Consider the following 10,795-nt stretch of genomic DNA (forward strand, 5'->3'; position numbering starts at 1 on the left):
CAACTTTGCAACAGATTGTTACCCTGTATGTGGTCTCTATGGAAACCAGCACCACCCCTTGAACTCTTACTATAAAACCCCCTGCCTTTTCTCCCCAACAGGCTCACAGTCTCAAAGGCATTAGCCCACTGTGACCTCCTTTCCCTGGCAAAGAAATAAAGCTGCCTTTTCTACTTCATCCAAAAGTCCTGTCCTCAAGTCTCAATTTGGTAAGAGGGGTACAGAGGCTCTGTTTCAGCAACAACGGGATGCGATCACCAAGGAGAACAAGAATAGAGGAGAAAAGTCTGAGGACTGGCCCCAGGCCCCAGGGCATTTCAATATTTGAAGTCCAGAAAACCAGAAGAATCCCAAAAGAGGCGGAGAAGGAGTATCAGTGCTATAGGAGGGGAACAGGAGAAGCCAAGAAAAAAGTGTTTCAAGCCAAAGGTGCGAGTGATCAACTACATCAAATGCTGCTGCTGAGTCGAGAAAGGAAAACCATCCACTAGATTTGTCTGTACATCAGGAACCTCGATGAGAGTCACTTCAGTGGAATAAAGGGCATGAAAGCCCAGTCGTGCTCAACACCACTAATCATCAGGGAAATGCAGATCAAACCCACAGTGTGGTATCACCTCACACCTGTTACTGCGGTGTTACTAATGTCTATCACCAAAAAACAAGAAATAACCAATCTTGGTGAGGATGTGGAAAGAAGGGAACCCTTGTGCACTGTTGGTGGGAATATAAATTGGTGCAGCCACTATGGAAAATAGTATGGAGATTCCTCAAAAAATTAAAAGGAGAACTACCACGTGGTCCAGCAGTTCCACTCCTGGATACAAATCTGAAGAAAACAAAAACCCTAACTCAAAAAGATACCTGCACCCCATGTTCACTGTAGCATTATTTACAACAGCCAAGACATGGAAGCCATCTAAGGATTCATCCATGGATGAATGGATTTTTTTTTTAATGTGGTGTATATATACAATGGAATATTAGCCATTAAAAAAAAAAAGAAGGAAATCTTCCCACTTGTAAAAATATAGATGGACCTTGAGGGCCTTAGGCTAAGTGAAATAAGTCAGAGAAAGACAAATAGCAGATGACCTCATTTATGTGTGGAATCTAAAACAAAATAAAACAAACAAAAATCCAAGCTCGTAAGTAGATCAGATTAGTGGTTGCCTGAGGCAGAGGGTGAGGGGTAGGTGAAATGGGTGAAGGGAATCAAAGAGTACAAACTTCTAGTTATAAAATAAATAAGTCATGGGGATGTGAGGTACACCATGGTAACTACAATTGATAATATTGTATGGTATATTGAAAAGTTGTTAGAGTAAATCTTAAAAGTTCTCATCACAAGGAAAATATTTGTAACTATGAGATGACGAACGTTAACTAGACTTGTGGTGATCATTTATCAACATACACAAATATCAAACTATGTTGTACGCTGGAAACTAATATAATGTTACAAGTCAATTATATCTCAATAGTTTTAAAAAACTTAATTGGAGAAGATTGAAAAGAAAATTGAAGGAACACAAGGAGAGTTAGTGAATAGGGGCAACCATATGAAGGAGATTTGGTATAAAAAAAATAAGAAAAAGTGTCCTTTTAGGATAGATGTTTCAGGGCTTTTGTATGTGACTCTTTGTGTGTGTATTGTTCAGTAGAATGGAAACATGATTTTGAAGAAAGGGAAGGAAGGTAGTAGTGTAAGTGAAATCCTTGGGTAGACAAGGTGGGAGGGCACCATTGCACAATTTGGAAGAATGAGATTTAGGTAGAAACACAACCATCTCATCCATGATCTCTTGTTATGTAAGGTCATAAATCTTACCGTTTAGGCCACTTTATTTGGTTTTTCTGCTGTCTACAGGCAAAACAACATCCTAATAGAAACACTTCACTAGGAGACCCTAAAAGGTTATTCTAAGTGACTTATATGAGCAAAAAACAGGGGCTTTGAAAACCAATAGACCAATAGGCAATGTAGATTCAGGATCTGAACAATGAAACTTTCAGCTGCCCTGAGAGGCAACTAGATTGAAGCTTGAAAAGAGAGATTTTCAAATGCTTTAAGAATTTATAATTGAACTCTGTTACCCATTTGTCCTACCCTGATGACGCTCCCAATAAAAACAAGGGGCTGAACCTATCCCAGCAAGCACATTCACCCTATTCTGAGGTCAAGTTGCCTTGGAAATGGATGTGTTGTTGGCAGGAGACAGCAGGAAAGAGTCCCACAATCATTTCAATAGAAGTCCCCTGGCTCCTACCTAAGCTCAGTGGGGTTTCTCATAGCTGGGAAGAAGAAGTCAGTTTTAAGGATAGAGAAATGAAATGGCATAAGGGAATTTAAGGACTCTGCACCCACAACTCCAACATATGGGGTGGAGTTTTCCCTACCCCACCGAGCAATGCTCCATGACACCAGTTCTGACACCATCCACCTGGAGACAGCATCAGATGCCACAGGTAACAGGCTCAGTCCTACAGCCCTCCACCTCAGACACCAAGCATGAGCCCAGGTTGCTACCTCTGCTTCTGATTGACTGGCTACATGTTGGAGGTTCTGTGACCCACAAAAGTGAAGACCCTGGTTCTTGTCACACCCAAAAGACAAGTTTACAGTCGGGAGACGGTGCATTGTGTAGCAAAAGATTTTAAAAGATTTATTTAGCAAAAGGAAAAGTACACCCCCCCAAGAACAGGAGACGGGCTGACCCACGGGAGGAAAAGCAGTGGATTTTATCTCCCCTTTCTCTTATACCCTCGCTTAGTGGTGGTCTCTTGACTGATTGATAGATCTTGTCCCTGAAATGCTTAGTCATGTCTGGCCCCTTTGGCATGTCCTTACCCATGGTGTATGCAGAAAAACCCATGAAGAGGGGGCCTAAGTTGCAATGTTAATTATAATACAGTGAACACTAGTCATGTCAGTTTAAGTCCTTTCTGCTGTCGCGCAGTCAGCTGTTGGGTTCTAACTGGTTTCTTGCTGGCGCTCATTTAGAGGAAGTAAAGTCCCTTTATGCTGGAGGCGGGCATGACACCATCTTCTGGACCATCCTCCCTCTCCTCCACCTGTCTGCCCAGTTCCCCCACTTACCTAACTACCTACCAGTTCCATCAACCCTCTCCACACATGCCAATTCAAGTCCAGATTGTTACCTCTACTTCTGACCAACTGGCAATAAGTCAGAGGTTCCCATGACCCCCTTTTTGGGTTCAGTCACTTGGCTAAAGCAGCTCAGGAAACTTGGGAAACCCATTCACTCACTAGATTACCCATTTATTACAAAAGATACTAAAGGATACGATTCAACAGCCAAATGAAGAGACACATGGGGCAAGGTCCTGAACATAGGTGCTTCTGTCATTGTAGAGCTTAGAGCCCAGCACAGTCGTACCTGGAAGCACTCTGTTTCCCCAGTCTGGAAGCTGACTAAACCCCCTTCTTTGGGGGGTTTTATGGAGCCTTCATTACATAGGCATGATTGATGAACTCATTGGTCATTGGTGATTGATTCAACCTCTAGTCCCACTCCCTTCCCTGGAAATCAGCCCCACCTTCTATTGAAGGTTGGTTCCCCTGGCAACCAGCCCCCATCCTTAGTACTTTCCAAGTCACCCCATTAACATAAACTCAGTTGTGATGGAAAGGAATTTGGTATAACAAGATACCCATTTCACCTTTATGTCTCTGAAGCATTTTTAGGAACTGAGGACAAGAGAACAAATATTATAACAAAAGATGTTCCCATTACTCTTATCATTAAAAAATTCCAAGGGTTTAGGGGGCTATGAGCCAAGAACCACGGATGAAGACCAAATATAGACAAGAAAAATATTTTGGTCATCTAAATGACCAAGTATCTATTTCTTATAAATCACAATATTACAGAAATGGAAATCTTCTGTATATTAGCTTCAAGCCACATACCCTCTCTGACCTTCAGAAGCATCAAGTTAGAAAGAATGCCTGTGGGAAACTGTTTGGTCTTGAGGACAAAAGGGTAGGGGTAAAGGAACTTATTAGAAGATGAGTTTTAATATTTACAGTCTCTCCACAGAATTTAGCCCTTAACCCATCTTATCAGGCAATGGCAATTAATGAGATTCATCTCCCTGGCTACACTGTAGTGTCACTAATGATTGACTGAGTGAGTTAGTGGATGCCTCTGTTGGGTTGCTGGCTGGAGGGATCTTCTTGGTAAAGCAACACAAAAGATGGTTGGAAAATGCCTGTATCTTTAGAAATGTGTACAGAAAACAGAAAGTGATTGTGACACCTGCAGTACCACACAGACGAATGGCGGACACAGCCAGAGCAGTGGTGAGAACTTGCAAACGGAGCTGGGAATTGTCATTTATCTTCAAGTGGAAAAAGAAAATCGTCTGACAAAAGGTGAAATTCAGTAAGTTGATCTATTTTTGCCTTAATAAAGAGTGACTCTCAAAGTTGACTTAATGAACAGATTTTATTTATATTCTGAAGTAATAACAGTACTGCAAATAATCATCTTAAATTAACGACTATGGTGCAAGTAGCAAAGATTTAAGCAACATTTCAGAACAGATCATTGCTATGAAATACAAGTTTGAGAGTTAGCTAAAGAGAGTTGACCATGGTATGAGCCAAAAAGAACCAAGAGCACTGCTCACCATCCAGTTCCCGAAGGATTAAGTCATAACCCACTGCAGTCGCTGACCGACAGTCCACTCAGAGAAAGTTCGGATGATAACAGGATGAGGCCCTCTGTGCTTTGGACAAGCAGGCCCCTTCCCACTTGAACCCACCCCAGCCACACGGAAGCAAACCGCAGACGCTCTGTCAGTTCATCCCTAAATACTTCAGTATGCATTTCACAAAGATCAAGAGTTTGTTGGGATTTTTCGCTTTAACATTACCACAATACTATTAACGCATCTGAAACCGAATCATTCTTTAATACGACAGTCATGGTTTGAATTGAGGATAAATCTTTTGAAAGAATTTCATACAAGTTATTTAAAACATTTTACTTTAAAATATTTGTAAATTAAAATGAATATAGACTTTAAGTATAAACACACATGAAGTAGAATGCAAAATTGGCATGAACTCTTTTACTTTTTAAACAGACATATCTTCTTTGAACATATATACATAGAATTTTATGTAAATATATAAATGTGGCAATATATAAGCTGTATGGGGTTTTTTTACCCATATAACCACACACACTGGAAATTCCTCAATCTAGTATCTGCCTTTCTAATGTTTTCTACAACTTTATACTACTCTTCTAAGGATTGTAGATTATGTGGGGAACAATAAACCAAATTCCTGTGCTATTTGAGCTTACACTTTTGAGTTACATATACTTAGACACATAAACATATACTATACTATATATATATATACACACACACACTGTGAACATATTACACACAGTTCTGGTTCTTGATTTTCTCACTTGGCTCTATCAAATCAACTGGTTTTGCTCTATTCATCCTCTTTAATGCTTGCATAATAATTTAATATATGCCACAAATTGTTTGACCATTTCCCTGAAGTAAATATTCCCTTTGTTAACTTTTTTTTGTCACTATAAACATCCTTATACATGTCATTGCTTCCTGGTGTTTTTAGTTCTATAGACTCGATTCCTAGAAGTACAATTGCCAGGTCAAAGGATATTCGTATTTTTATATCCAGAAGATATAAAGATTTGTTAGAAAAAGATCCATGATGAAGGAGGGCTACTAAGAGAGAAGGCACAGCTTTCTCCCTTTGTTATTGATGGTATTTTGGTGCAAAAAGAGAGCCTTTCAGGGCCTTTTCTTGTAGAGAAACCAGTAGGTCCACATCCAAAGATGGCCCGCCAGGGAGGCACCCCCTCAGATCACCCTTTCCAGTGGAGTCAGTAAGGTAACCAAATCCATATTCCTCAGCTCAACAGTATGCATTTAGATTTCATCTTCAAATTCTCCCTCAAAACCACTCATCTTCTCCTCATCTCTGCCTCTATGAACTTGGTTCAAGCCACCATCCTCTCACCCCTCTCCCAGACCTTGCACTGCCCTTCTGAATAGTCCCCTGCATTTATTCTGTCTTCTTTCAGCCCATTCTGCCCCCACTGATTAAAACATTGCAACAGTTTCCCATCGCTCTTAGGAAGCAAAACTACAAATGTGGCCTACCAGGGCCTCGTGGCTCTCTCCACAGCCACTGGGTTCCAGCCACACTGCCCTTTATCTGTCCCTCATACACACTACATGCCCTTCCCTTCACTTGGCACACTTGTCCCTCCATCCTGCCTCTGAGCTCTGCTGGAACCTCACTTTCCAGCTGAACCTTCCTAACATCTCTGAGCAGGTCACACCCCCATCAGTTGCGCTCATTATCTAGCCCATGTCTCTTTGCCACATACACTGATTTGGGTCTTACTGAGTTGGTGTGATTAATGTCTGGCACCCCTACAGAAGGTAAGTTCCAAGAAGGCATTATACCCTCACTACCAGCCACAGAAGAGGCAATTAGTAAGTGCGTGTTGAATACATGAAATAAAGGTGATGTGCATATGCAAAGAGTTGTCTGCAGTTTACAAAGCGCTTTTGCACAGACTATGACCTGTGACCTTCCCAACTCCACTTTGAAGTCAATTATTAGCACCCCCTTTCTATAGATGACAAAACTTAGTTTTCTCAATTTAGTTTTGTTTTGCTCCCCTCTGGATTTATTTTTTTTAATTGGGGGGGGGGGGAGGAGAGTAATTAGGTTGGTTTGTTTGTTAATGGAAGTGCTGGGAATTGAACCCAGGACCTTGTGCATGCTAAGCACACGCTCTACCACTGAGCTACACCCTCCCCACAATAAACTATTATTTTTAAATAAAGGTGCACTTACATTTCACTTTGGCATCCTCTAATACAACCTGACAATCCTACCATCTGTCTCATAACCCACAGACTGAGCATATTCTAGACCCAGACTGCCTGGCTGCAAGCCTTGGCTCCACCATCTACCAGCTGTGTGTCCTTGGGCAAGTTCTTAACCTCTCTGGGCCTCAATCTGGGCCTCAATTTCCTTACATGTTAAGATGGAGATAATAACAGTACCCACCTCCCAGGATTGTTGTGGTGATTAAATGAGTTCAAATACGTAAAGCCCTAAAGGCAGTGCCTGGCACATCGTAAGGTCTATATAAATATTAGCTACGATTGTGATTATTTCCCAGCAAAAGAGAAACTAGGCCAACAAATAAAATATATACCCAAAATACCATATATTTTGGAAGCTCTTTCCCAAGGAAAAAACAGCCAAGAATTAAGATGGGAAATTAAATAATATTTGTGTTTTCAATGGAGTTTGGGTAAGCCAACTAAGATGCCCATACTCCAAATGCTGAGAATTTGTGTTCTGAAGCTAATTTATTTCCATATTTGAATAATTCTTGAAATAAACTTCAAATCCTATGTGAACATACAGAACTATTTTCAGTCATTAATTAGCAGAGATTTAATGTGGTCAAGTGGAAATCAACTCCGTTTTTTTCCAAGTAACTTACCTGCCACAATTTAATCTAGAAACTGGCCAACTGGATAGCTCTCATGTGGTTAGTGGTTACTCAACGAAATTTAATTGTGCATCTTCACAAGAGCAGACCGCCCTACTGTCTTTGTCTTTTTTTTTTTTTAATTGAAGTATAGTTGAGTCACAATGTTGTGTTAGTTTCAGGTGTACAGCAAAGTGACTCAGTGATACATACTTGTATATATTCTTTCTCCGGTTCCTTTCCATTACAGGTTATTAAAAGATACTGAATAGAGTTCCCTGTTCTGTAATAATAGGTCTTTGTTGTTTATCTATTTTATATATAGTGGTGAATATATGTTAATCCCAAACGCTCCCCACCCCTTCCCCCTTTGGAAACCAGAGTTTGTTTTCTATGTCTGTGAATCTATTTTGGTTTGTACGTAAGTTCATTTGTATCATTTTTTTAAGATTCCACATATAAGTGATATCATATGATACTTGCCTTTCTCTGACTTACTTCACTTAGTATGATAATCTCTAGGTCCATCCATATTGCTGCAAATGATATTATTTCATTCTTTTCATGGCTGAGTAGTATTCCATCATAGATATTCTTCTTTATTCACTCATCCATCAATGGACATGTAGGTTGCTTCCATGTCTTGATTATTGTATATAGTGCTGCTATAAACATTGGGGTGCATGTGTCTTTTCAAGTTAGAGTTCTCTCTGGATATATGCCCAGGAGTGGGATTGCTGGATCATATGGTAACCATTTTTAGCTTTTTGAGAGACCTCCATACTGTTTTCCATAATGGCTGCACCAATTTATATTCCCACCAACAATGTAGGAGGGCTCCTTTTTGTCCACACCCTCTCTAGCATTTATTATTTGTGGGTTTTTTTAGTGATGGCCGTTCTGACCAATGTGAGGTGACACCTCATTATAGTTTTGATTTGGAAACTGCTGGAATGCAATGCACTCTTCAATACATTTTTTAATCTTTCTGAATCTGTTTCTCCTTCTATGTCATTGACACAATTGTCTCTGCCTCACAGGGTCACTTACATGATGAAATGAGATTACACATGAGTAGGATTCCTCCTGGCACAGTGCCTGGCCAGGGCAGACATCTGGGAGCAAAGTTTTCCGTCTCTTCCCTCTCCTCACAGGACAAGAACTATGCTGGGAAGTGAGCTTCTGGGTGGTCCACCATCCTTAACCCAGCAGGGGGCTTCAGTCAGGGCCAGAGCTTAGGGGGCTGCAGGGCTTAGGGACTGAGCTCAGCCCCCACATGTGCCTGAGTAGAGCGGCAGCCTGTCGGGTGGGTTTGCGGGGCCCAGGAAGGCCCAGGTTGACGGCAGCAACAAGGGGGCAGGGTGGTCTGAGCCCCTCTCGGGAGGGACAAAGTCTGCATCAAGGATGGCAGTAAGGTGGGTCTGAGGCTCATCAGGGAAGTTCTGAAATGTCACCTAAAGACAAGATCACCCACAGCCTCCTTACTGTTGTTTCTAATTAATTCCATGAAGCAGTCAAGGTCATGGAAGTTACTTTGAAAGGAAGCGTTGGAGAAGTGGGTGGCTTTCTTCTCTCGTTGGGTGACTAATAAAGCAATCTTGTTTTGTTTTCTGGCCTGGGACTCTGTGAAAACTTTAAGAAAGAATAGAGACCTTTTCATACAACCCAAAGCCTGTTTTCAAACTCCTTAGTGGCTCCGGGAGGGAAGCACCTCCCTGGCTGTCTCTTACACCCAAGCGAGGAAACACACAAGCTTCCCTGTACAATAGAAGCGCTGACTTCACTCGTGATTTTAAAGCGGGGTCTGAGAAATCCTCTGAAAACTGAGCTAACAGCCCTTGTGTTCACTTTGGTCGCAGGAAGGAAACAGAAAAGGGGCATCTTTTGGTGAAATGAAACCCTTTGAGTCCCGGGGCCTGGCTGTGGTGGATCCTGCAGTGGGAGCTATGGAAATTCAAGAGACCCAGGAAATCACCAAAGTCAGGGGGAAAATGCAGCAAAGAGGAAGGCAAAATGTGACCTGAATATATTAGCCCCAGGCTCGGGGACTCTGAAAAGCTGAGCAGGACTGAGGCAGTGTTGCCTGAGTTCCCAGAACTTTACTTACTCTCCTTGTTGGGCTACAAAACATAATTTGTGGATCTGAAAAGGGACATACGTCTCATGTCAGAGTGAGAATTGGATCTAAACATTCAGAGTTATAGGAACCTCGTGATGGAAACAAGGTTCAAATAAAATAAACCCACTGCTGCAGAAAACATTATCTTCTGGCTGAAATATTTCATTTTTTTCCTTATCAGTTTCTAACTGATCATTCCTTCTTCTCTAATTTATCATTCAAAAATCGCTTATCAGGTACACCGGAAATTAACACAACTTTGCAAATCATCTATACCTCAATTTAAAAAATCATGTAAATCAGGAGTTTGATTTTGACCAATCAGTAACATCTGAAGGAAGGACAGCCTTGATCCTTCCCTTATTTTCCAAAAATGCTATGACACACCCAATGTGTCATTCAATCAACAAATATGAGGGGGGAGGGTAAAGCTCAGCCATAGAGCAGGTGCTCAGCCTGCACAAGGTCCTGGGTGCAATCCCCAGTATCTCCATTTAAAAAAAACAAAAAAAAAAAGGAGTTTTTAAATAAATAAATAAACCTAATTACCTCACCCTCCCAAAAAGCGTCTCCTGCATCTACCAGGAGACTGAACCAAGAACAGAGTAATGCAAACAAAACAGCAGCACGTGAAAATGTCAGTAACAAGGCCAAACAATGAACACTGGATGCATGATAAAAATCTATGTTTAATTGGTAAATTGTACTAGGAAAGAGACAGGCTGAGTTCAGTGCAGAGAATCAGCAATGTTGCCTGGAGAGATGCAACTTGATTTGGGCTTCAAGACTAAGGAAAATCAGAGAGGCCAGGAGAAGACATTCCAGAACAGAAAAATTATGCAAATAAAGACAAGAAATCCCAGTAGTGTCGATAAAGTTTCTTAAAGGAAAGCTTCATATCCTGAGACCAGAATCAACCAGGGATGAAATGAATGGGAAGAATGAATCCGCTACCCGGCCTCCGCTCGTCTGCTGCTTCGCCACTGCCCCAGGTTGTGGCACTCAGGGCCAGCTACATAATTTGTGGAGCCCAATACAAAATGAAAATGCAGGGCCCCAGTGGGGTGCAGAAGTGAACCTCCCCTTCCCTTGGCCCCATCGCCCCAACACGCAAGGAATTGGTGATTCCTTTGTGCGGGACATA

At 41.5% G+C, this 10,795-nt stretch overlaps 1 non-coding gene across 1 annotated transcript; it reads right to left on the reverse strand.

Annotated features, from left to right (window-relative positions):
• Positions 1 to 6,771: 6,771 nt before the first annotated feature.
• Positions 6,772 to 6,843, reverse strand: TRNAA-AGC. The gene has a single exon. It is a non-coding gene; the product is annotated as a tRNA-Ala (tRNA).
• Positions 6,844 to 10,795: the final 3,952 nt, after the last annotated feature.

Source organism: Camelus ferus, chromosome 8 (assembly GCF_009834535.1).
Source record: "Camelus ferus isolate YT-003-E chromosome 8, BCGSAC_Cfer_1.0, whole genome shotgun sequence".
NCBI classification, from domain to species: domain Eukaryota; kingdom Metazoa; phylum Chordata; class Mammalia; order Artiodactyla; family Camelidae; genus Camelus; species Camelus ferus.